Source organism: Triturus cristatus, chromosome 11 (genome assembly GCF_964204655.1).
Source record: "Triturus cristatus chromosome 11, aTriCri1.1, whole genome shotgun sequence".
Taxonomy (NCBI): domain Eukaryota; kingdom Metazoa; phylum Chordata; class Amphibia; order Caudata; family Salamandridae; genus Triturus; species Triturus cristatus.
Window position 1 is genome coordinate 789,880,292 of NC_140594.1, and position 25,465 is coordinate 789,905,756.

The 25,465-nt window shown below is 42.5% G+C and overlaps 1 protein-coding gene across 4 annotated transcripts in view; it reads right to left on the bottom strand.

The window, feature by feature from the left end:
• SPHKAP (SPHK1 interactor, AKAP domain containing) overlaps positions 1–25,465 on the bottom strand; it is a 1,519,974-nt gene that overhangs the window by 949,173 nt on the left and 545,336 nt on the right. The gene's annotated exons all lie outside the window — the stretch shown is intronic.

Sequence of the window (25,465 nt, forward strand, 5' to 3'; positions counted from 1 at the left end):
AGACTTCCCTCCACAACTGTGGTGAATTTGAAGACTAAGTGAAGATTTAGCTCACCCAACAAGGTGGACTTTTTTTGTTTATATTTTTCGTATATGTGACTTTTTCTTTTTTTTAATATACATACTAACTCAATGCCCCAGTGTGCATTTTGATAGTGCTCTTTTTCTAGTTTTTGGGATTGCATAAGTATATATTAAGTACAAACTCTGCATGTCAAAGGGACATATAGCCTCATGTGCCAGGACAAGAGGGGGCAGAAAAAACTGTGAGTAGCAGGCTGCATTGGAGGCACTAACAGAGAGAGCTGCGTCAGAAATAAAAAAGGAGCATGTACACAATTAAATAAGGATATGGGTGCAAGACAAGTAAATGTCTATGAACTCTGGAAGCAAAGAACAGGGCAGGAGTAAGCTTGTTAAAACTAGCTGGACAGTGCATATTTTGGCAACATGTATCACATGTTTTATAGATTGTTCACAGGGTATTCTGGGTAATGTGGTTTGATTTTCTGTTTCTGTCGGGCTGCTATAAGCTTAAGTAAAATGGGAAAACATAAAATAAAATTCAAAACCGTGGTTGCATGCGGTGGCTGATGTAGGGAACAACAGATACACAAATGTGTATGATAAGTCATGAGCAAGTGTTTTAAGGAACTGATAAACTGGGATGGAAAAGATAGTGTCATCTTGGATCAGACCTAGAAATCGTATAGAAAGGTGAAAAGCAAGTGCACAAAACACAGTTGAGATCAGCACAACTGGATGTCAGTGGCATGTTGAAGGCAGATACAGACTAACCTTTGGTGGTAAAATTGGTGGAGTAGAGACTTTAAATAAATATTTGGTTTATGATATAAGTTTTATTACTCATCCAGAGGTAAGTTTCCACTCATTTACTGGGCCCAGGGTCGAAAGACCGTCGACATAAGAAAATAATTAATCAGAAGCTGCAAATCAAATCAATGTATACATCACAGCTCAACCATCATCACTTAGGAGTCATTGATGAGATTTGTTGTGAGTTTTCAAAGTTTAATTAAATCTTTAGAAAGTATATCTTTATTTGTAAGTTCTCAAAACTGGCAATCAATTCCTCAGTAATAAAATGCAGAACATTTGCATAAAGTACATTCCATAAAAGTAAACCCATAGTCTAGGTCTATAAAATGATAGAGAGGTATTTATTAGAACCCATAATGAGTACCAAATCAAGAGGTGAAAGCATGAAGCTTTAAGCAATTCTAAATCGATCAGCACTTCCCATAATGAGTAGTTAAAGCATCACTGCAGAGTTTCAGAGCAGCATAGATTAAGGCAAATGAAATGAATAGGTCTCTCAGAACAAATCTAAGCAAAGGGCTCTGCAGAGAGTCTGGACAGGGTTTGAAGAAATCTCCAGTCTCCTACTACTCTAGAAACATTCGCTAAGATAACATTTAGAAAAATGCCACTGAGGTAAAATATTACATTCTTCTGCCTCCTTCAGCAAATCATCACGCTGCATCTTCATGGGAATAGGAACATGTTGTCATCTAAGTGGTTCAGGACAAAAGGCTTACAGATATTGAAGGCCTGATTACCACTTTGGTGGCGCAATGCTAATTCTGCCCTGCTGCTGCACTGCCAAAGCCGTGGTCAGGCTGCCCACCAGATTAGGAGTTTCCTTCTGTCTGGCAGGCTTTGTTTGTGATGTTCCCACGGTGATGCCCTTAAAATGGGCATTGCAATGGCAATGCCAAAAACGGTTTCTGCATGGCATAGATTGATAAGTCCCTGCCGTGCAGTAACTGGTGTACATACACACGGGGGCACATGTTGTGCTCCCTTGCATGCATCCCGGAGCACAGAGGCACAAGGGGGCTCTGTAGGGCCTCCTTTGTTTCCTCTCCGCCAGGGTTTTCATGCAGGAAGAACCACCATGAAAACCATGGTGGAGAGGAAATTCCCAATATGCTTGGCAGGACCACTGCAGTCCCTCCAAGCATATTGATGCCCCCTGACCACCACAACACCACCTGGGAACGGCGGTTCCCTGGTGGCTGTAGTGGGGCAATGGTTTTCTGACTGCCCTAATCCTATTAGGGCGGTCGGGAGACCACCTTCGCAGCTCCACATCGAGTCTGGTGGCCTGTGGACCGCCAGACTTGTAATTAAGCCCTAAATGTTAAAATGAAACATTTCATAAACATTGTACAAGTCGAGGTTAGGTTCTCACTGTTAATTTTAACTACCCTAGTTCGGTACCTGCATCATACATATAACATCATGCAATTCTCGCAGATTATAACTTGCAGATTTTACTCATAAGGAAACATTTTCTGGAAATTAAATTACACAATTTACTACATTGTTGTATTCTATGAGGATATATCTATGGGAAGGTTGAAATCTAACATCTTTTATTAGTTCATGTTCAGTTCAGCATTGTTGGATCATTTAAACTTCTCACATTGCTGATATTACTGATCTTCAGTCAGAGAAAATAAGGACAAAATACATTCAGAAGTCTTTCTAACTTAATGTAAACAGTTATGAAAGCCTAGTGCTCTCACTTGCCTTTAAAATTTGACTTTTTGTGATTGAGGCCTATATGCTATTTCTATATGTTGATTGTATTAATGTTTATTTAGTAAACACACTCCAGCAAGATCAGAATGGGTGCTACACAAATGAATTTGGTAATGGTAAAAAGAAAACAGGTGGAGTGACACTTGAACGTTATAATGTGTGAGAAGACATATGAAGGGGAGTTCACACAAACTACTTAGATTTTAAATAGAGAAGTTCCTAGATGAGTGGTGCCATAGAGGTAACTGAACATCACAATTTACTATAACTTCCATTGAATACCTCAAAGATTTCATTACAAGACCGGAGGCTACATTATGCATTAATCCTTTAATGCAGTCACAAGCAGCCGCACTACATCATAAAGACAAAACAGTTCTAGAATGCAGTGAGTAGAAGTAATAAAAGGCATGAGAGACAAGCAGACTGCCTCTTTTAAATGCGGCTCACAAGCAGATAAGTACTCTCCTCTTGCTTATCGTTACTATTTATAGTACTTTTTCGATTTTATGATTGACTTTGGCTTATCAAACTGTAACCCTATTTCAGGTGCTCTTTGCTCTCCTGTTTTCCTTGCCTCTCCGGGTGAAGCCGGGTCCTCCCCCCTCACCCCCTCCCACGACCTCCTATTCAGGTTGTCGCCTTTCCTCCCCGATCCCCCCTACCCCCGTGGTACTACCTTAATTGCTTCCTCTCACAATACATTGTGAGCTCGCTTCCCTCACTTCCTTCGCCCGTACCTCATTTTCTTTAATATGCGGGCTCTTCTCACGCTGCATCACTGCCAAACTCCTACTGGACATTTCCCCTTAATTTCGTTTGCTTCTTGGTGATTTTATCGATCTCCCCGACGCGCTCGCAGCGTTCTCGCGAACGCGTCTTACTTAATGGAAGACGCAGATGTAAGCACCTTAGCAACAGTGCCATAGCGTGAGCCCTTTGCCTAGGGTCATTCCTCTAATCTTCTCCACGGCAGCAGCTGAGCTCGAGTGAAGGTTTCAGTTACTTCGCTCTCCAGCTGCTGCCGGAGAAGTCTTAGCACTATCACAAAAACATAAAAATAGAACAGAGAGAGATAAAACGAAGGGGATACTCCCTAGATTGACTTGCTTAGCTCATTTCAGCTAAAATTTGATTTATTGCCACCTTATCTAATTCTTAAACCATAAAAAAAGGGGGAGAACTTAATTTCTTGACCTGATAAAAAAAAAGTGGGAGAACTTTACTACTTACCTTAATCATTTCTGATCCCTTCTTCATTATGTCAGATGCAGATTCTGGCGAAGCTACTGCCAGCTCTCCCATCCATGATGATAATTCTTTCAAACTTTTCCTAAAAAAAGAAATGAGATCTTGCATGCTCTCCAACTTTAAAGAAGTAATGTCCTCTAAGAGATCCCTTTCCATTCCCCATGGCGATCTCCCTGATGAACTCAGTGACCAGCGTAAAAAAAGCAAAAAATCTAAAAACTGCGATTACCCTCACGACTGCAACCTGGGAGGTCGTAGCACCTCATTTGTTATGGGAGGTCCTAGCACCTCACTTATGATGGGAGGCCTCAAATGACAATGGTGTCCCTCGTGGCACAAATTTGATGGGTGTCTCCAGCGGCACAAATATGATGGGTCAAATTCAACTCATGCAGTCTCCTTCTCCGAAACGGAGGAAGAAAATTTTACTAACCCTTACGATGAATTCGTACTGGACCTTGATGACCAAGACCTCGACTTCAATAATCCTGTTGACCCCCAGTCCCCGTCTTCCTCTAAAAATACTATCCTCAACCCACTAGGTGAGGAAATGTTCTCTCCCCTTAATCTTTCACACCCAAATAGCTCAAAATGGTTTCCTCAAGATCATGTCTCTAAATTTTTTACTAGGTGGATAAGAAACTATCTCGAGAGAGAGACCAGAAACACCCTGAGATCAGAGTGTCCAAGACCCTCTATTCCAGATAAGGTTTCGCAAGCCCCCAACCTTGACCCTGACCTTATCAAATTCCTATTCAAATTGGGTAAAGACCCTAGAAAAGGGCTAGAAAGAGCTCTCAAAGGTTGTCAAGACCGCCTGCTCGACATCCTTGGTCCACTTACAAGGAATCTAGACTTAGCTGAAGAATCCCACATTTCCAACACCCCCCTTGATGTTAACCTGATTCGAGGATGGAGCCAAAGGGCAATTGTTCTGCTCGGTAATGCCAATTCGAGCCTCAACATCGAGAGAAGGAGAACTATTCTCACCAAGATCAACCCTAAATTGGGTGATTTGGCAGAGAAAGAACCCTCCGATAACCCTAAAGGCCTCCTCTTCGGTGCAGACATGATTAAATGTATCGGGAAATATGTCGCAACATTTACTGCCCTGGATAGGGCTCAATCTAACATGAAAAGAGTTTTCAACTCCAACCTTTTTGGACAGGCTGGAAGAAGAGGCCGTTCTTCCGGCCGTGGCAACCAACGGCCATTTTCAACCTTCCGAGGTAGCGGTAGAGGATTCTTCCCATCCAACCAACAATATTATCCTCAACGAGGCAGAGGTCCACGAAACAGAGGCTTCAGATCCAGAGGAAATCCCAACTCCTCCAACCCTCAAAGTAAGTCTTCCTCTTTTTCTCTACTTCCCAAGTTGGGGGCAGACTAAAACACTTTTACCATGTCTGGGAATCTCTAACTCAAGACCCATGGGTTCTAGAAACCGTCCAGGGTTTCAAAATAGAGTTTTTAGACATTCCTTTTCAATCACGAACTCCAGAACCAATAACCCTTTCGGAAGAACATCAGAAAATTGTCGAAGAGGAAATCTCTTCAATGCTTCAAAAAGGAGCTATCGTTCAAGTCCCATGGTCAGTAAAAACCTTTGTCAGCACCCTTTCCTAGTTCAGAAAAAGGAAAAAGGGTGGAGACCAGTTATAACCCTTCGGGAGGTAAACAAATACCTAGTTTACAGACACTTCAAAATGGAAGGGATTCACCTTCTCAGGGACCTTGTTTTGAAAGGAGATTGGCTGGTGAAACTAGATTTAAAAGAAGCTTACTTTACCATCCCTATGGCACAAGAACACCAACCCTTTCTCCAGTTTACTTGGAAGAATTGTCTTTTCCAATTCAAACCTCTCCCCTTCGGTCTATCCTCTGCCCCTTGGTGCTTTACCAAGATCATGAAAACTATCGTCTCTCTTCTAAGAGAGAGGGGCATTCGTCTCATTATTTATCTAGACGACATTCTTATCAAGTCTCAACTCTACTCTCAAATTTTGGAAGACCGCAATTCTATGATGGAGCTTATCGAGAGTCTTGGCTTCATTATAAACAGGGAAAAATCAATCCTAACCCCCTCCAAATCTCTAGAGTTTCTGGGCTTTACTGTAGATACCTCGAACTGCCTTCTCCTTCTTCCTTCCAACAAAATTGCGAAAATTCGAAAAGAGATCAGGTATGTTTTAAGGAAAGAACCCCTAACCCTTCTAGAATTAGCCAGATTACTAGGCCTACTTTCCTCCTCCATCCAAGCTATCTTCCCCGGTCCTCTGAATTACCGTGCACTTCAAAGAATAAAAGGGAAGGCTCTCAGGTCTGGCCTCTGGTATGGAGATTTGGTGACCTTAGACCAGGAAGCCAGGTCAGAACTTTCATGGTGGTTGGAGAACTTGGATGCATGGAACGGGAAAGCTATCTTCGGATCTGCCCCGGAATTTATTCTGGAATCAGATGCCAGCCTCCACGGTTGGGGTGCTCGCCTTCTCGACCAGAACACTGGTGGAGCATGGTCTCTCGCGGAGTCTTCCAATCATATACATTTCTTAGAACTGACAGCAGGTCTGTACGCACTTATGAGCTTTAAGCACTCACTCCAGGGGAGATCTGTTCTTCTGAAGATGGACAACATCTCCGCAGTCTCTTATATCAACCGCCTTGGCGGTACCAAATCTGCAGACCTTTCCCGTTTAGCCAAGAAACTATGGATGTTTTGCTTAGAACACAAGATCTCTCTGAAGGCAGAGTACCTTCCCGGGAAGTCAAACCTTTCTGCAGATTGGAACTCAAGATTCCTTTCAGACCTCACCGATTGGAACTCAATTTGAACGTTTTCAATCTTCTATTTCATTTTTGGGGTCCACTGGATGTGGACTTGTTTGCCAGCAGATTAACATTCCAACTTCCCCAATATTTCAGCTGGATGCCAGACCCCGGCGCTCTGGCTGTGAACACTTTCCTCCAATGCTGGACGAATCTTCAGGGCTATGCCTTCCCTCCCTTTGCTATGATCCAAAGGGTCCTACAGAAGGTCAGAAAAGACCAATGCTCTTTGGTGCTCATAACCCCCTTTTGGCCGTCTCAGGCATGGTTCCCGACGGCTCTGGAACTGTCCTGCGACATCCCCTTTCTCATTCCAGCGAGCAAGGGACTGGTTTCCAACGCAGACGGAGAAGATCACCACCTAGTCACCTCAGTGATATTGAACCTTCTTGCTTGGAAAGTGTCAGGCAATCCAACGAATTGTCTGGCCTTTCGTCATCAGCTCTCACTCTCCTCTGTGAATCATGGGCACCCGGAACGCACTATAGATACAATAACATCTGGAAAAAATGCGTTTGTTGGTGCTTGGAGAGGAACCTGGATCCCATGGAAGCTCCTATCGTCAATATAGTTAATTTTCTTGTCGAACAATTCGACAGAGGGTTATCTTATAGATCTATCAATTGCTACAGATCAGCAATCTCTGCTGGACATTCCCTTGTCAACAATAAGACGGTAGGTAAAAATTTTATTATTTGTAGAGTTATGAAAAGCATTAGACTAAAGAGACCACCTACACCTAAATACCAGACCATTTGGGATGTTAAAGCTCTCTTTGACCTTTTCAATGCTTGGCCTGACAATGCTTATCTTAACAGGAAATGCCTCTCGCTCAAACTTGCTACTCTTTTATGTTTGATTTCTTGTCATAGAGTTTCAGATGTCAAATGCCTAGATATTTCCTATAGACAATATGATATATTTGGAGTTAAATTTGATATATTTAGAAGGACTAAAACCATGTCAGACTCCATTTTCTACCCTCGTTTCGATCTCTGCAAAAGGCTGTGTGTTGTTGACTGTATGAAAGAGTCTGATTTGAGATTTAAAGACCTTCGCCCTTTAGATGCTAATCAACTCCTTATCTCTTTTGTTAAGCCTTTTAAACCAGTTACTTCCTCGTCTATTGCTAGACGGGTCAAGTCAGTTATGAAGCTGGCTGGTATTGACCTTGCTAAATTCCAAGCTCACTCTCTCAGAGGTGCTATGGCAAGTAAATCATTCTGGTCTGGCGGTAAGTTGAATGATATCCTTAAAGCGGCTGATTGGTCAAATGCTTCTACCTTTGCTAACCACTACTGTAAACCTATCGAGCATATGTCTGATGTTGTCCTTCAGGGCTACCAACATGCATAATGTAGCCTCCGGTCTTGTAATGAAATTGCGAATCTCATATTAACATGACTAGAGAATCTAGATTTCATTAAAGACACGGAGGCTATCATTATCTCACCCGTCCCTCCCTTGGACGGAGTAGGTTTTGAACTGTCTTATTAGTATTTGCCTTTTTTCTATATACATATGCATGTATTTTTTTACAGCTACCTCTTTACGTATTATTACATTCTCATATTTCTTTTCAGACAGCTCCACCTGATGTCCTGCTACATTCCTTATCCAGCTTCAGACTTCTCTCCATCTTCAGTCTCAAGTTCAAGCTGGATTTATTCTTTGGACTCCTGTTTTTTCACTTCATTTAAAAGAGGCAGTCTGCTTGTCTCTCATGCCTTTTATTACTTCTACTCACTGCATTCTAGAACTGTTTTGTCTTTATGATGTAGTGCGGCTGCTTGTGACTGCATTAAAGGATTAATGCATAATGATAGCCTCCGTGTCTTTAATGAAATCTAGATTCTCTAGTCATGTTAATATGAGAATCGCAATTTTCCATAAAGAAGTGTTATGATGTTGAGCTAATTAGACATCTGTCATGATGTACCCAATAGTTTTCAAAATGGTATAGCTAAAAGAGTGTGGGAAATTGAAATCCTACTTGGGTGTGGGTTAGTCTATACCATGGATTTAATATGAAATTGATTTCTGGCTCCAGTTCATGACTCCTGCTGTGCCTAAAGCAGCCTTACCAACAACACTGCCCTCATTTGAGAATCATATTTTGCATTTTCCTCTCAAGTATTATATTATTGTGGTAAAGCCAAGTATGAACGGCAGAAATAACTTGAGAGAAGGCAAATCGAACAAAAGAGAGAGACAATTAGTACTTAGGAGTAGCATGGCACAGTGGAGAGTATTCAACGCAAATATATGCTAACAAATATTGGCTGACCAGAGTATCATGGGAGTACAAAATTATTGTGGATCAAAATATCAAATGTAAATATAATGTTCTGTTTTACTTTTATGTTAAAGTTTAACATATCCTTAACTTTAATATTGTTTTTAATTAAGGTGTTAAACATAGTATTGTATTTTTTTTTTCAGACTGCTAGATTTATTGAGGCATTTGGTTGGTATTCATTTTTAATTATATATTTATTTATGTGACTTTATTTGTTAATTATGCTTTGTCTTATTACAGTTACTTATTATTTTAAGTTATTTTTTATTTAATTATGTATTGCATTGCTATTTTGGTTTGTTGGGTTTATTGGGGGATTGAGTGGCTAGAGATTTCCTTTTAATATTTATATAGTAATCACTGTTAATTGCCTAATTTGTTGATAACTTTAATATGGTAAGTGAGTAATATCTTTTTTCAATTGTTTAAATGTACTTGTTTAAATGATATATAGTTTGTTGACCTATGAAATTCTAAGGGTGTGGGGTTTAATCCGTGATTGGCTCTGTAGTAAAATGTTTAAAAACAGTTTAATTAATGTATTAATTAAGCTTATTTCAAAATGACAAATTATACATTGTATTTTATAATTCATTATAATTGTAAAATATAATTTTGTATCATTTTAAAATAATGTTAGTACTTTAATATAGGTTGTGTGATATTTTGTTGGTTTGATTGGGTTTTTGTTCAAAGGAATTTTGTAATTCATGTCACCAGAGACCACATGCTGTGTTGCTGTGCTACTGCCGGTTCTTATGGTTACAGTGGCAGAGAAGACCAGGGGCTTGGGTGCAAGCATCCAAGGTCTTTTCCCACTGTAAAACACCTCAGTTTGCTGGCAGAAGGGCAAGGAACACCAAGGGGCCTGCCATGAAACACCACGATATCCTCTTAACTCCTGGGGATAAAGGCAAGCAAGGTATCGTATAATCAGGATGGGTAGTCACACCTCATCACCAGGCCTTTTCAGCACACGGGAGGAAAGAGTACAGGGCCGAAGGAGGAAGCACTCAGCACTGAACCAATCAGAGACATGAAAGAGATGGGAGGAATCGCTAGAGCAGGAGGTTATCCAAGATCAAGAAAGGGTTTCTGTCAATGTGGCGACAGGACAGCTGGCAGGATGGGAACTCACAGTGCCTTTCTCTACTGCAGTCAAATTTGGAGTCAGGTGGGGAGATAAGGAGGAGCTAGGGATCTTAATCCTAGCAGTATAAGAGCTCAAAGAGCCCTTCTTTGTTACAGAGTGAATGAGAAGTGACATCCAGTCACCATGATGTGATACACTCCAAACCATTGCCCGTGTCAAAAACGGGCCCAAGTGCTCTCAGAGACTAAGCGTAAGGCTCATCAGCGGAACTGACTGCACTTACCTTGCTAGAAAGAGGATACCCATGTATAAAGGTATCAAGCTAGTCCTTCAACTGCAGGACTGTGGAATCAACAGTTTTAAAGAGAAATGTGAAGTGTGTTAAAGAACAAATAATTGTTTTGTCACAGAATAAACCAGCCTTGTGTGTTTCTCATTTACATTCCGACAAGAAGCCTCTGACCAAAATTGGAGAAAACATTTCAGGGATTAGTATATATGTATTATGTTTTATTTATATTGTGCAATCCTAACCAAAAGCCAGGGTACAGGCTCCAGGTCAAAGACACAAAGTTTGATTGGAAGGGTAACTGATTTCTAATAGCAAAAATGGTGCAGGAATGGTGCTAGGCTGCGGTGCGAGGTCCTGTTGTGACGAGGGCTTGTGAAGTAAGGCCGGAGTCGGGGATGTGTTGCGCAGTCAGGGTGATGTGTCGGTTCTGAAGAGATGCGAGGCTGCGATGCATAGTCTGGCAACATCGTCAAGGCTTCTATCAATGAGAAGTGCAAGGGCCTGTGTTGCGCAGTGACTGTTCCGAAGGCTATGTGGGAAGTGACAGCAATGCAAGTCTTCCAATCCACGCAACAGTGAAGATGAATCGGTTGTGCTCAGGGTTGGCCACACAGCAAAGGAGAAGTGTGGGTTCTGCTGCACCCACGGAAGCTAACAAAGCACCTTAAGACCACTTCCAAGGGTTCAGGACTGAGGTGGTACCACTTGACAGGGTAGACTCACAGATTGCAGTGTCTAGGTGCAGAAGCATGGTTGTTGGAAGCCTGTTATGTCCCTGAGACTTCAAATTAAAAGACTAGCCAACTAGCCCTTGGAGCCACTCTGGGTTCTGGGGTTAATAGATGCAGGTCCAGTTCTCACCCAGGCAAGAAGGCATCAGGCAGGCATCAGGTCAGCACAGCAAAGCAGGAGTTGAGCAGAGTGCAGCCCACTGAGCAGCAGGCCTTCAGCAGAACAGCAATTCTTCTTCCTAGCAGAGTATCCACAAGTCCAGAAGTGTGGTGAATAAGGTCCAGCATGTATACCCAGTTGTGTATTTGAAGTGGGGAGAAACTTCTAGAGGCATGCCTTTGAAGTGCACAGATGCCCTGCCCTCCCTGCCCTGACTCCAGACTAACTACAGGAGGTATGCAGCCCTTTGTGTGGAGACAGGACACAGCCCTTTCAGGTGTAAGTGAAGCTGGGCCCAGCTCATCGCTCCCATCCTGCCAGTGATGGCTTATCTAGCCACAAATAAGCTCCCATGGTGTATCCCTGTCTAGGTGGAATACACAAAGCTCAACTGCCAACTACACCCAGTCATGTGACCAGAGACAAGCTGCAAGCACAAATGACTAAGGCAAGAAAGTGCCAACTTTCTGAAAGTAGGTTTTTCAGAACTGCAATTTAAAATCTAATGTCACCATAATTTAGTATTTTAAATTAGGATATCAGAGACACCAAACATGAACTGGTTATCTCTTCCCATTTGGAAATAATACTTATTAAATCTAAGAACACAACTCCAATATTACTTTATGGGAGAGATAGGCCTTGCAGTAGTGAAAAACAAATTTAAGAGTTTTTCACCACTAAGGCATGTAATACTTGCCCTACTTTTTAAATACATTGCAGTCTGCCCTCTTGGCGGTCCAGGGCCTACCCAGGGGGTGTCATATATATATATTAAAAAGGAAAGTTTGGGCCTGGTAATAGGTGTATTTTGGCAGGTCAAAATGTCAGTTTAAAACTGCATACAAAGGCTCTTCAAAGGCAGATGTTTAAAGGGCTACTTAAGTGGTTGGCACAATCTGTGCTGCAGGCCCACTAATGAAATTTAATTTACAAGCTCTGTGTACATACAGTACAAATTTATCAGAGATTTATACATAAATTTATTATGCTAATTGGGTAAGAGCCAATATTACGTGGTACCTTGCTCACTGTGCCACTGGATTCAAGCTAGTCTGGATGATGAGGGGTGATACCCCAAAACTGGTCTGCAGATGCTTGTTTCCGTTCCAGGGAGAACCTCGCCTGGTAGTTTAGGCTGGACTGTTCCCATGAGGAGCAGGTTCGAGGCTGATTTGCATATGGCTGGGTTCAAACTGGGATGGCAAGGTTAGCCTAAGAAAGATGGATTCAACCTAGATCTCTTAACTGGGGGTAAGTGGTTGAAAAGTTTCAGCACTCTGTCCATCATCTTGATGTCTTTACTATTTTCGCCCTAAGTGGCAAAGGAAATGCCTAGATGTGTATCACTTGCTCACTGTGCCAATGTATTCAAGATAGCCTGGCTGATGTGGAGTTATTCCCTGAAATCTGTCCCAGGACACTTGTTTCCTGTCCAGGGAGGACCTGCCCTGGCAGTTCAGGCTGAAATGTTCCCACGAGGAGCAGGGTTGAGACTGATTTGCATATGGCTGAGTTCAAACTGGGGAGGCATGGTGAGCAAAAGAACGATGGATTCAATCAGATCTTTTGACTGTGGGTGAATAGTTAAAATGTTTTAGCACTCTGTGCATCCTCTAGTTTTGTGTGCTAGGGAAGTGGGGTTGATCCTTGTTTCAGTGATGAAGAGTGCACGCAGGTTGTGATAGATCATGAGGTCTGTAATGTCTGCAGCATTGAGCGCCACAGAGCGTAAATTAATGAGCATGAGATTAAATATGTGTTCAGCAGTATGAGGGCATGGGATTATTAGGGGGCTGTCTATAAGGATGGCACTGTGTGTTTTGAATTACCTAGGTGAATGTTTGTGTTGTCTAGATCTGGGTGTGATTAGTTGGATTGGCAATGTTGTGCCCTTGAGGAGGCACAAGAAGATTTTTTTTCTCCTATATTATGTGGTGGTGCAGGTGTTCTGGTCAGAGGCCCTTCCTGATCCTACAATGCCCTAACAGGGAGAAACATTTGGCGGTGTCCACCATTTGCTGAGGAATCCCAGGTGGAAGGATGCCCCAAGGAATGGATTGAAGTAGGGAGAACAGAGGAAGTAATGTTGGTGCCTGTGAGGTAAACACTTTCTGTAGAGCTGGATGGTTGACAATAAAGTCTGCTTCTCTGACTTCCTTTTTTAAAGATGGTTTTGACTGGAAATATGCCATGTCACTGCCTGTAGAGATGGACGCTTGGAAATCGAGTGATTTCATTTCCTGGAAAGATGGAGGCTTGGGAATGCAGTCCCCTTCGCCGTCTTCTTTTTAAGGGTAGTTTTATTAGGAATTAAGAAATGTTACTGTCTGTAAAGATGGATGCTGGGCTTAGGCAACTATTTGACAAGGTAGCAATGCAAACTATGTGAGCATGAGTGAATCTTTCGACCCTGGCTTGTGCACAAACTGGTTGAGTTCAAAGTTGTGAAGGCTCATTTTGGTTTAATGATTACACATTTCAGTAAGATTGATCTAGCGTAGAATAAGGGGCTTCACCTGATCACAGTGACAAAGGGACATAGGGAGCTTAAAGGCTCCATAGTACACCTTAATAAGTGTTTGGTCACTCTAGATACTAAGAAGAGTGTGAAGTGAAGTAAGGACGCTGGCGGTGAACACATCAAGCAGCAAATAGAGACAAGACGTATCATCTTTAGATTTTAGGTATTGATATCGTTTTATGACCATGTCCATCAGCCTTTAGCAGGTCGATGTGTAACTGGAACTACCCCAAACTAGCAATTTGCTTTCAGCCGAAAACTGAGAAATTTGGCTGAATTGGGAATTCCAGCCATCTCGTAAACATAGCCTAGGTAAAATTTCCGAACTGCAGAAAGGTGACACAAATGTACAATTACCCATGCATCTTTTATGCTAAGTGGAAAATATGTTTCTCCATTGATAAAGCCTTTTCTATGTAGCCCTTTTGAAGATTTAGAAAAATATATTTGCAAGCATTTCTGGGCTGAGAAACTACCTGCAAGAGGTATGTGAATACTCATGAAGGTTTTAGTGTGTGGATGATCACCCACTCAATGTGGTAAATCCACCAAGGAATGCCAAAACGCATATCTGTAACCATAATTTGTGATGGCCACATTTCAACCATACTAGAACAATTTTCGAATATGCAAATCAGGATTAGGAATTCATTTTAACATTTCTTTTTCCACATTGAATGTGAATCTAGGTGCAAAAAACAATCTATGATTCTAAGCTAGAATATCAGGGTCAGCAGACTATAGTCCAGATGTACAACCCTAAATTGAGGTCGCAAACGGGCAATTGGCCCGTTTGTGACCGCAATTTAGGGCATGGCCATGTACAAACCTCATTTTGCGAATCTGTACATTTTACCGATTCGCAAATTGAGGATTGCGACTTGCTATTAGGATGGGGCATGCCAAGGGCATCACTTTCTAATAGCGACTCGCATTTGTATGTATGAATGTTTTGTGACCACAATTGCGGTCACAAAACACTCGCAATTTACCACCTACTTCAAGTAGGTGGTAAACCATTCGCAAACGGGAAGGGGTCCCCAGGGGACGCCTTCCCCTTTGTGAATGGATCCAAGGGACCACTGCCTGCCCTTAAAAAATGAAACTGAAAAGTTTAATGTTTTCGTTTTTTTAAATGCATCCCGTTTTCCTTTAAGGAAAACGGGCTGCATTTTTTTTTTAAAACTGCTTTATTTAGAAGCAGTCACAGATATGTTGGTCTGCTGACCCCAACAGGCCACCATCCCTGTGAATGCTAGCCATTCCTAATGGGGTCGCAAATTGCGCCTGCCTCATTAATAATAATGAGGCATGCAATTTGCAACTACGTTAGGAATCGCAAACTGTGTCTGAGACACTGTTGTACATCCCAATTTGCGAGTCACAAATGCAGCGCAATTTGCGAGTCGCAAATTGGTGAGTCGTACATCTAGCCCTGAATGTTTTTAGACAGATTGGGCAATATGTTCAATCACATGGACTGATATACCTGGATAAATTGTGTGATATACTAGACAATTATGTCTAATTGTGCACTCGGTTAAGGAGAGAAATTACCACATGGGAGGTTTTGTTTGGTTGTCCATAAGTTTTACAGAAAAAACACTTTTGTTTGTAATGTAAGATGTTCTATTAAGAAAATAAACAGAGCACTTGGTCATCCCATGTCCCAAAGTAAAGAGATGGACATGGTGTCTGTTAAGGTTAATATGAGTGAAAACAGTAAGGTCAGTACAGTTAAGAAGGATTGGTAGGTTTTCTCTGGCACCTGGGGTCAAGAAAAAGGTCATTAGGAACAGAGCAAGAGAAGAAGCCTGTGAGGTCCTTGGGTAAATAAGATGCCAGGGAGTAAACTGTGCAGACAATCAGACTGGTTTGATGTGCTTATGATTTGATTCAGATTTTGCTTACTCTTGCCAAATTAGAAGTGGCTCTATGGGTTTTAAAGAGGCCAAACCAAAGAGGCTGATGGAAGCTCGTTTACATTTCTCACTGGGCATTTGTGGGAGTTGATGCATTGCACCAATATGAACTCATTTTCTGCTGGTGATTGGTGATAAAAGTCATTTGAAAGTTTGGAGATTAAGCTCAGCACATACCACACAATCTGCTCAATTTAGTAATGGTAGCCATTTGAGCTGCTCACATCATCCTAATGTGGTTCTGGTGGCTACGATCCCAATGTGACCACAAGGTGACTGCTTTAGTATGTTTGTAGGGATAGGATTAGTGTTAATATCTTAATGTTCACTACTGCACATTTTGGTAAGATCGGTCAAATATGGTTCTCGGCAAGTTGCTAAGAACAAGGTCATATTTTTCTGAAAGAAATTATGTTCAGGGTTAGGAGATAGTTAGTAACTGGCAGTACTGATCGCAAAGCTGGATGGTCGGGGGTTCCATAGTCCAGAGTAAGAATAATGGTCTCTGAGACCCATGGGGTGATCATGAGAAAAGGGAAAGGTGGTGTGAGGCCTGTGAGGGAGGGCTGTTTATGGAATGCGGATGAAGCATTAAAAGCAACGTATCCGTTGTGTAGAGCATGTGACAGAAAATCAATATTGTAAATTATGAATCTCATCGAAATAAATGCAGCTTTGTGTCAAAGCAACAGCTGGACCTTGGTTTCTCGCACCGTCTCCACCACTGACTTTTAAAAATCTTCTGTTATCTTTTTTGTACAGAATTGTGTGCTTCTGTCACACTCTCCCAACTAACAACCACTTGGACACCTCCTTCATATTATTCATAAACATTCCAAAGCATTACCTACCGATCAACCACTGCCCCCTAGTTCCTGCTACATATATCCACACCCAGTGGCGGTCGGTGCAGGTAAGCTTGGTGTGGCAGGTCGGGACGGGGGGATATCGACAGACGATGGAATAGGATTTGTTCATTTATTTAATTTTCCCTATTCCCTCATCTGTCGACTTCCCCCTCCCTCCCCGCCACGCCTAAGCATCTTCCCATCGTGCTTACCTGCACCGACCACCACTGTCCACACCCATTAATGTATCCAGAATGATGTGCTGAGAAACTGAGGCCATGTTGCAGATGCACTCGAGTAATGATTTGGTTGGCTCCTGGTGGTATGAAGGGAGATAAAATGTTTCTGAATCTCCTGTTATTTTGAAATTGGTGTTTTTAAAGTTAGAGAGAACAGAATATCTTTAGACTTAGAGAGGTACAGCCCTCTCTGCTTGCCTTATTCTTGAAAGTGTGAAGCTTTATGCTATGCACTTATTTCCTTTTTCCAAGACTGCTACTGACTGAAGTTTGATTGTGACAACACCTTCTAGACTCCCTAAATAGCACCCCTATCCAACAGTTCTATAAATTACTTATGTTTAGAAGACAGAGGGGAAGTTTATTTATGGAACACCTGTTTGCACTAATCAGTTTCTTTATTGCTGTGGCTATAGCAATTCTGTATTTCATTCTAATGTGGCTAAATCTATTGAGATATTTCAGCTTACCTGCTGTATTTATATACTTAATGAATGTATTATTGGTTTGAATACATACCGGATGGATTGATAATCCAAAGTAATACCCTTTAACCGTATTCGGTCTATTTCTGGTCCTTATTGTGAGGTCAAATTGGCTTCACAAATCAAAAATGTATTATTGGTGTCTACTCCCTTTCAATGCTTTATGTCAACCAACAAAGGTCCATGAGACCAATGTAGGAATTCCTTCATGATCTGAGTAAGAGATTACTTTGTAAGGCCCAGCACTTATTCAGATGGTGGCAGAGAATGGTTACTTACTGAAGAAAAGAAAGTAAGTGTTATCTCCTGTCAAAATTCAAGAATTTCCCAAATCCAACCTTAGCCCTCAAAACCCATGTCCCCATCGGGAGGATTAGCAGAGTTTCAGCAGTTTGGAAAAGAGTTGTGATAGTGGTGGAGTAAGTATTAATAGGGTTGCACATTGTAATTATGTATGTTAGGCTTGCTGTATTTTACTGAAATTCTGTGGTGCGATGCAATGATGTTTTATTTGTGGTACAGGTGTGAATGTGCTTAATGCGTAACAGTGGAAGTTGTTATCAGGTGGGACACAGCCTAAGATCCCAGGATATATAGATATGTTTGTGTATGTAAGTATATATATGTATATGCACAAAGATCTTCACGTTTACGTGTAAAAGACGGGTCACTCAAGGACGGAAATAGATTAGCATTAGTTTATTCCGTCAAGAAAAATCCGGACAAACAGAAATCGTTTCGGCTGTGCAGCATTCTTGATCCCCTGACTTGCGCCAGTTTGTGAAAAACATGTATACTGCTTAAAATCATGAACATAGACAAAATACAACCTAGTTCAATGTCAAACAAAGCGTTTAACAAAACATTGTTAATCTCCTATAATAATTAATATTGACATTCCTTGAAATTATTTTAAACACTGCGATTTAAGTTAAAAGTGAATACTTATAAACGTTATTGCACAAATAGCAATTAGGCATCGTCAAAAACATATATATATATATATATATATATATATATATATATATATATATGTGTGTGTGAAATGCACTGTATTGCAATTTGTCTGCTAAGTTTTGTGGTGCAAGTTGTAAGGTACCATTAGGTGCACAATTGAAAAAGGGACATATATCTTTGTGCAAGAGTAAAGTGTGGTTGGTGTAGTGGATCCTTTTGCACAAAGGAGAAACTGCACTTATCCAGGTAATCCCCCACTGTCAGAGGTTTCACTCAAGTGTGTGTCAGAGTAGGTTGGTAAGTGTCTCTCCAGACCATTTCTTGTATGATTGAGTTATTGGATTTCTTTAGTAAATCAGACAAAAGTTATTTGTTGAAATTGTGTAGCACTTTGTTTTATGCTTGCTTAGAGTTGAGAAAGGGTGTGTGCATGAAAATTGAAAAGGAGGGTGAACTGTTGCGAGGAGTGAGAAATACATCATGGTATACTGTGCTAAGATTGGTTGTTGATGCTGAAGAGAACAGTGTTTAAAGAAATAATTTCCTGTTTTGAAATTCTATCTGTGATTGTTGATAATAGTGCTGAAAATTTAAATGTTTCAGGGCTATCAGAGATTTGATTTAGGTAGATGTCAGAGTCCCTGTTAGAGAAGGAGAAGACGTGCAGCCAGAAGGCACAGCAAATCATTATATAGCCATAAATGTGTGGCTCCACAGGGATATTTGTCTGAGTCAATGGTTTAAGATGGCACATGTTACTTGGCAATAGCCTTCCAGGAGATTTATCATGTAGAACATTCAGATGATCGTGTACGGGGTTCACCAGTTAGGACCAAACAAAGCAGTAGTGAAATAGTTCAAGACATATTTAGTGCATTGATTCCTTCCTTATGAGTAGTTTTGAATGATTTTATAACTTGAAAGGTGTCCACTATAGTTGATAAGTTATCTCCTAGTACGGCAAATCATTGTTAGCTGTTGGCACTGAAATGAGAACTATTACGTCTATAGTAAAGCAGAACCGTCTGTCTTGCGTTATACATCCTTCTTGTGAAGATGGATGGAGTCAGCAAGATGGTAAAGGTCCAGCAATGCCAAGTCAAGTCAAATGAACTTTATTTCGGAGAAAGTCTCCATAAAAGATGCATAAGATTAGTAATATAAAAAAAATGTTTAAAAACATACATTGAGTAATTAAAAGTAGTTAAAATACTTACAACATTAAAAACACCAGGACATCTATATGTCCGCTAGTTACAGCAGTCATGTACATTTTAGCCCAGTACAAATTGAATCAGGTAAGCATTTTCAGATACCGTCTCCTCGTATGCCAGAAGGCCCCCAGAAATTTGGCGACAGCAAACACAATATGAGCAGCCATTTCAGTCTTGAGAATTCTGAAGGCTTCGTGACACCTAATAAAACCCAAATTCCTACATGTGGGCATGATCCATTTTCTGCGCGCCTCACTATAGCCCGGACAAAAAAATATAATGTGCAGTTCGGTTTCATCACTTGCTCTGCATGCCGGGCAAGTGCTGGGTGCGGACTCAGACCAATGACTAGTGAGTGCACGGATTGGCAAGGACCCGTGCCTCCATTGTAGATAGAGCTTCCTAATTAGTACTGGGTAAATATTGTCCAGGGTTGGTTCCAGACTATAGGCATTTTTAGTATAAAGAAATTGCTCCGTAAGAGTCCCTAGGATTGTGGGGGAATACAATGTGGGAGCCTTGGAGTTATAATACAATTTGGTGAGTGCCTTTTTTGGGAACCTGGGGCAAGCATCTAGGGGATCATTCCAAAGGGTGTCAAGGCCTAAACCCACCAGACTGCTCCTTACAAATTTGAACCAGGCAATATTCCCCGAGTTCGGAAGGCTAAGGACTTCCTGCAAGCCCTGCCTATAGTGAATCAATTCAGGCACCGCCCACAATCTGCGCCAGTAGATCAGAGGGCGAAGCGCCAGTTCTTCTTCCAGGGGTCTAATGCCTAGGTCGAGTCTTAGTGGCACTAGGGGTGTACTTGGAGGGAGGGCTACTAAGCACCTGAGAAACCTATTCTCCTCTTTTGTCAAGCTTGGCGAGACTTTGTGACCCCATAGTTCACTGCCATAGGTAACGGCTCCTCTAGCTTGCACCCTATAAATGTGGAGCGGAGGACCTATGGGTTTGAGAGTTGACCTGTTCTTCCCCGTCAGCCTTAGTATCCCACCCATGTGTTGCACTAATTTTAACCTTGCTTTCTCCTGATGCGGACCCCACCCCATTTTCTCATTAAGGGTTACACCAAGATATTCAAAGGTGTTAACTCGTTCCAGCATATTATTCCCTATACGGGGAATGCGGTGGAACCTAGGTGGCGGATTGAAGGCCATAAATTTGGTCTTTAAAGTGTTAATCTCCAATCCGTGCTCTCTACAGAAGTCCCCAAAGCCATCCAGCACACGCTGAATTCCCATCGGCGACTTGGAGAGGAGGAGGGTATCGTCCGCAAACATAATTGCCGGAACCCTCCTTCCTGCCAACTTTGGGACGTCAGAATTGGGGACCTCGTTGAGGTGATCGATAACCCCGTTGACAAAGAGGCAGAACAGGGTTGGTGCGAGTACGCACCCCTGTCTTACCCCTCTGTCAACGGGAAACTTATTAGATAGGGCGCCTTGCTTGCCACACCTCACTTGAGCAAAGGTGTTGGTATGAAGGCGGATGATCATCATCAACAAATCCCCTGGCACCCCGACTCCAGCCAGCACTTCCCACAGCTTTCTGCGTGGGACCAGGTCAAAGGCCACCCTTAGGTCCACAAATACAGTATAGAGGCTGCCACCCTCCCGTTGTATTGTTTCCAGTATATGAGGGACAGCCTGAAGACCTGGTCTATGGTAGAGATCTTTTGTCGAAACCCGGCCTGAAGGGGGCTCAAGATATCCCTGTCTTCGATCCAGTCCAAGAGACGATCCAACAGAAGCCTCGCGAAAAGCTTCTGGGGGACGTCTATCAGACTGATCGGTCTATAGTTAGCCGGGAGTAAAGGTGAACCCCTTTTGAATATAGGGACGATCTCCGCCCCCAGCCAAGTGGGGGGAAGCACCATACCGTGGACGATAGCATTAAACAATACCAGGAGGTAGGGGGCCCAGATTCTAACCTCATGTTTTAGGAGGTCACCTGGGAGCTTGTCAAGTCCTGGCGCTTTTCCCGAGGAGAGGCGAGTAATTGCCATTTCCATTTCCTCCAAGTTAAAATCTTCCATCGCGGAAGAATTACCAGTAGTTGGGGACGCTATCTCTCCGACCTCGGTTCCTAGGTGGTCCAGCCCAACTGCGCTATAGAGGGATGAAAAATGTTCCTCCCACACTTCAGGCGCAATATTTGCCTCTATAGCCATAACAGGCTCAGCAGAGCCATGTTTGACTATTTGCCAGAATTTCCTAGGGTCTCTGACTTTGAGTGCAGATGTCATTTCTGACCAGTTCTCCCAGTCCCAATCTATCTTGGCATTTTCAAGAATGAGCTTATAAGCAGCCCGTTTTTCCCTAATGACCAGAGGGGCCCCCTTATTTTTAAATGTCTGGAGAAGGTCTGCCTTGGCTCTCCTGCAGCTTGCATTGAACCAGGAGGCTCTTTCTCTCCTCACTTTCCTCTCCCGAACCACCGGGTTCAATACCTCGGCAAGGTTGTTGCACAGGGTCAGATGAATGTCCCCCAGAGAAAGGCACCCATCAGGCGAGGGCAATAGTGGGAGGAGTCTTCCCACCTTTTCAAGGGCTGATGCCACTAGCTCATAAATTTACTAACCAACACTGGGTCCTAGCTCAAAAAAAAAAACTCAGTAGGACTGAGCCCAATTAACTGAAAAAACAGAACATATTGTCCAAACTGAGAATGACTGCACATTTAACTTTGTAACTCCTATCATGAAAAATAAAATTTGAGAGGAGGGCTTTATGAATTTCCTTATTACTCAGGAGAATATTTATTATTTATTTCACATTTCTCTCCTATTGTGCGCTTTAACAATAATTCATTGCACGTTTATCTTTTATACAAAACAACACAATACAATACATTTCACAACAAAACATAATGATCTTAATCCCCTGAATGAAAAAAACATACCACATTCACTCTTCAAGCATTCATGGCCAATATACTCTTACATACAATACACATGCACTGAACAAAAGAGGTCCTAATGACACCTTTCCTTTTTTTTGGTAGATTGACTCCCGAAAAACTTATAAGTCAAAATACTTTATCTCTTTTTGGTACAATAAAGGTACAGTAGAACGTTGTTAATAGGAAAATCACAGATAGGTGCAATAAAGGACCAAACTGGTCGACGCGTTTCGAACCCCTATCTTTTTAGGTTCTCTTCAGGACCAACCAATTTCTTCAAAATTGCCTAAAAAAAAATGGAGTCTTAACTGTCTGTAATCGATCCAACTTGCCCCAGGGCATTCAAGATCGATCTGTAATCTCTACGGGGCAGCCCAAACACAGATTCGGGGAAGGATGCCTTCTTCGCCGGCTAACAATCAAATGCTTAATTTTTCTTTCTAAGTGAGTTCGCTTGCTCGTCTCACGTAGGAATCCCGTGCCGGCATCGAGATTCCTCCTCCGGCTTCTCGTAGCTGCATCAGTCCATTGGTAATACTCCTGGACTGATGCAGCTACGAGAAGCTGGAGGAGGAATCTCGATGCCGGCACGGGATTCCTACGTGAGACGAGCAAGCGAACTCACTTAGAAAGAAAAATTAAGCATTTGATTGTTAGCCGGCGAAGAAGGCAGCCTTCCCCGAATCCGTGTTTGGGCTGCCCCGTAGAGATTACAGATCGATCTCGAATGCCCTGGGGCAAGTTGGATCGATTACAGACAGTTAAGACTCCATTTTTTTTAGGCAATTTTGAAGAAATTGGTTGGTCCTGAAGAGAACCTAAAAAGATAGGGGTTCGAAACGCGTCGACCAGTTTGGTCCTTTATTGCACCTATCTGTGATTTTCCTATTAACAACGTTCTACTGTACCTTTATTGTACCAAAAAGAGATAAAGTATTTTGACTTATACGTTTTTCGGGAGTCAATCTACCAAAAAAAAGGAAAGGTGTCATTAGGACCTCTTTTGTTCAGTGCATGTGTATTGTATGTAAGAGTATATTGGCCATGAATGCTTGAAGAGTGAATGTGGTATGTTTTTTTCATTCAGGGGATTAAGATCATTATGTTTTGTTGTGAAATGTATTGTATTGTGTTGTTTTGTATAAAAGATAAACGCGCAATGAATTATTGTCAAAGCGCACAATAGGAGAGAAATGTGAAATAAATAATAAATATTCTCCTGAGTAATAAGGAAATTCATAAAGCCCTCCTCTCATGTTTTATTTTTCATGATAGGAGTTACAAAGTTAAATGTGCAGTCATTCTCAGTTTGGACAATATGTTCTGTTTTTTCAACTAGCTCATAAATTGTCCTGATGCGGTTTGGTTTTTCCAAGAGTTTTTCCCACCTTATTCTTCGCCTATTACTGGATATAGTTAGACCTGGGTCGGGTACTCTGTTTTCTGCCGCAGCAGCGTTAAGAAATCCGTCAGCAGCCAGGGAAAGGGACAGGCCATTATGATCACTGTCCAGCCTGGGGACTATTTTAAATTCTTTAACTAGTTTCCAGTCCTGAAGTTTGATTAATATATAATCTATCCGGGACTCCTGGCCTAATCTATTGAAGGTTGGTTGCGGTGGTATGTCCCCTTTGAACCTGCCATTGCAAGCTCTAAGTGAGTATGCAAGGGCCATAGTTATTATTTGGGATAGGAGTGGTGAGCATGACCTAACCGGGCGACCCGCAATAATTGGAATATCCCAGTGATCATCCTCCTCACTACTGACCCAGTCTAGGTAAGCCGGAAATGGTTCATACTGGGTGTTAAAGTCACCTCTGACAAGGAGTGTTGCTGAACTAGAGACAGAATCGAGGAATGTCACCAAGTCCTCCATTGTCCCTGAAGTGCCCGCTACTCCGACCGGTCTGGAATATACGTTTACCAGTGTTAGACCCATCCCAGTGGGCCAGCGTAAGGCCACACACAAAATGTCCAGTGAATTGGTTTCTACAATCTCGGCCTTACAGCCAAGATGGGAACCAATCCATATTGACAAACCACCAGACGGACGTCCCTTCCCTCCCCATGTGGCTAAAACATTAAAGGTCGCAAACCCAGCATGGCAATAGTTCTCTCTAGCCCACGTCTCCTGGAACATGCATATATCGTATTTCTTTATGAAGTCCGCCCATTCGCTGCAATCTAACTTATTGGGTAACCCCGCAATGTTCCAAGATAGGATTTCTAGTGACCTCAAATCCTTAGCTGTGCTTGTGACAATCTCGTCAGGAAAACTTTGAACTGGCCCGGGGGGGGGGGGGGGGGGCCCAGTCCCCAGTGTCAGAGCATTCACTATCTAGGATAACCCGTGGCGAGGAGATCTGTCTTAGTGAGCACCCACCTGTCCCAGTATTCCTCTCCCACCCAAATGCTGGACAGACGGTGCAGTCCACTTTGGGATTACACCGTCAATCCACAGCGTCGAGGCAGTCAAATCTATTGAAGTGAGTAAATGGGACCCCATTCAGATCTAAGGTTGGCTGATTCCATCTATTCATACCCCGAGGGTCCCCTTGGGGATGGACTCTTCTTCCCTGGAGCAACTTTCTCCGGCCCACCCATGACCAACCCTCGTCGCCTCCCTCCGCAAACCGCTCTGATTTGTCAGGGTAGAAGGCCGATAGGGGAAGTGTCTGTATGGTGGTGTGTGGGGAACCCCCAACCCAATTGCAGATGTAAGCAACTGTTCTTGGGTCTCTAAAGTTGACCAGAACACAGTCCCCTGTTCCCCTTTTGATTGTCTCTCCTACCCACGGAACCCGCCTCGCCAAAATGACCTCGTTATACATGCCCGGGGGTAGGGGCCTAAATTTGTTGAGCCAATCTATAGTCTTGTTTTTAATCGAAGTGGGAGTCTCGTTGGAGCCCTCAGCAAGCTCTGGGACACCACTAAGAACTACCACGTAGGGAGCGGCACCAGGAGGTAGATGGGCTGATCTCCTGGCGGAATTGGGGTCAGGGATCTTCATTTGGGGTTGCATGGCTTGCTCCCTGGGGTATAAATTGGGTCAGTTTGGGAAATTTGCAGGGAGATTAGGTCCCTGTATCTGGGTGACAGGGATAGCCATTGCCGAAGTTTTATTGGTATCGTCCCCCCTGTGAGGTAG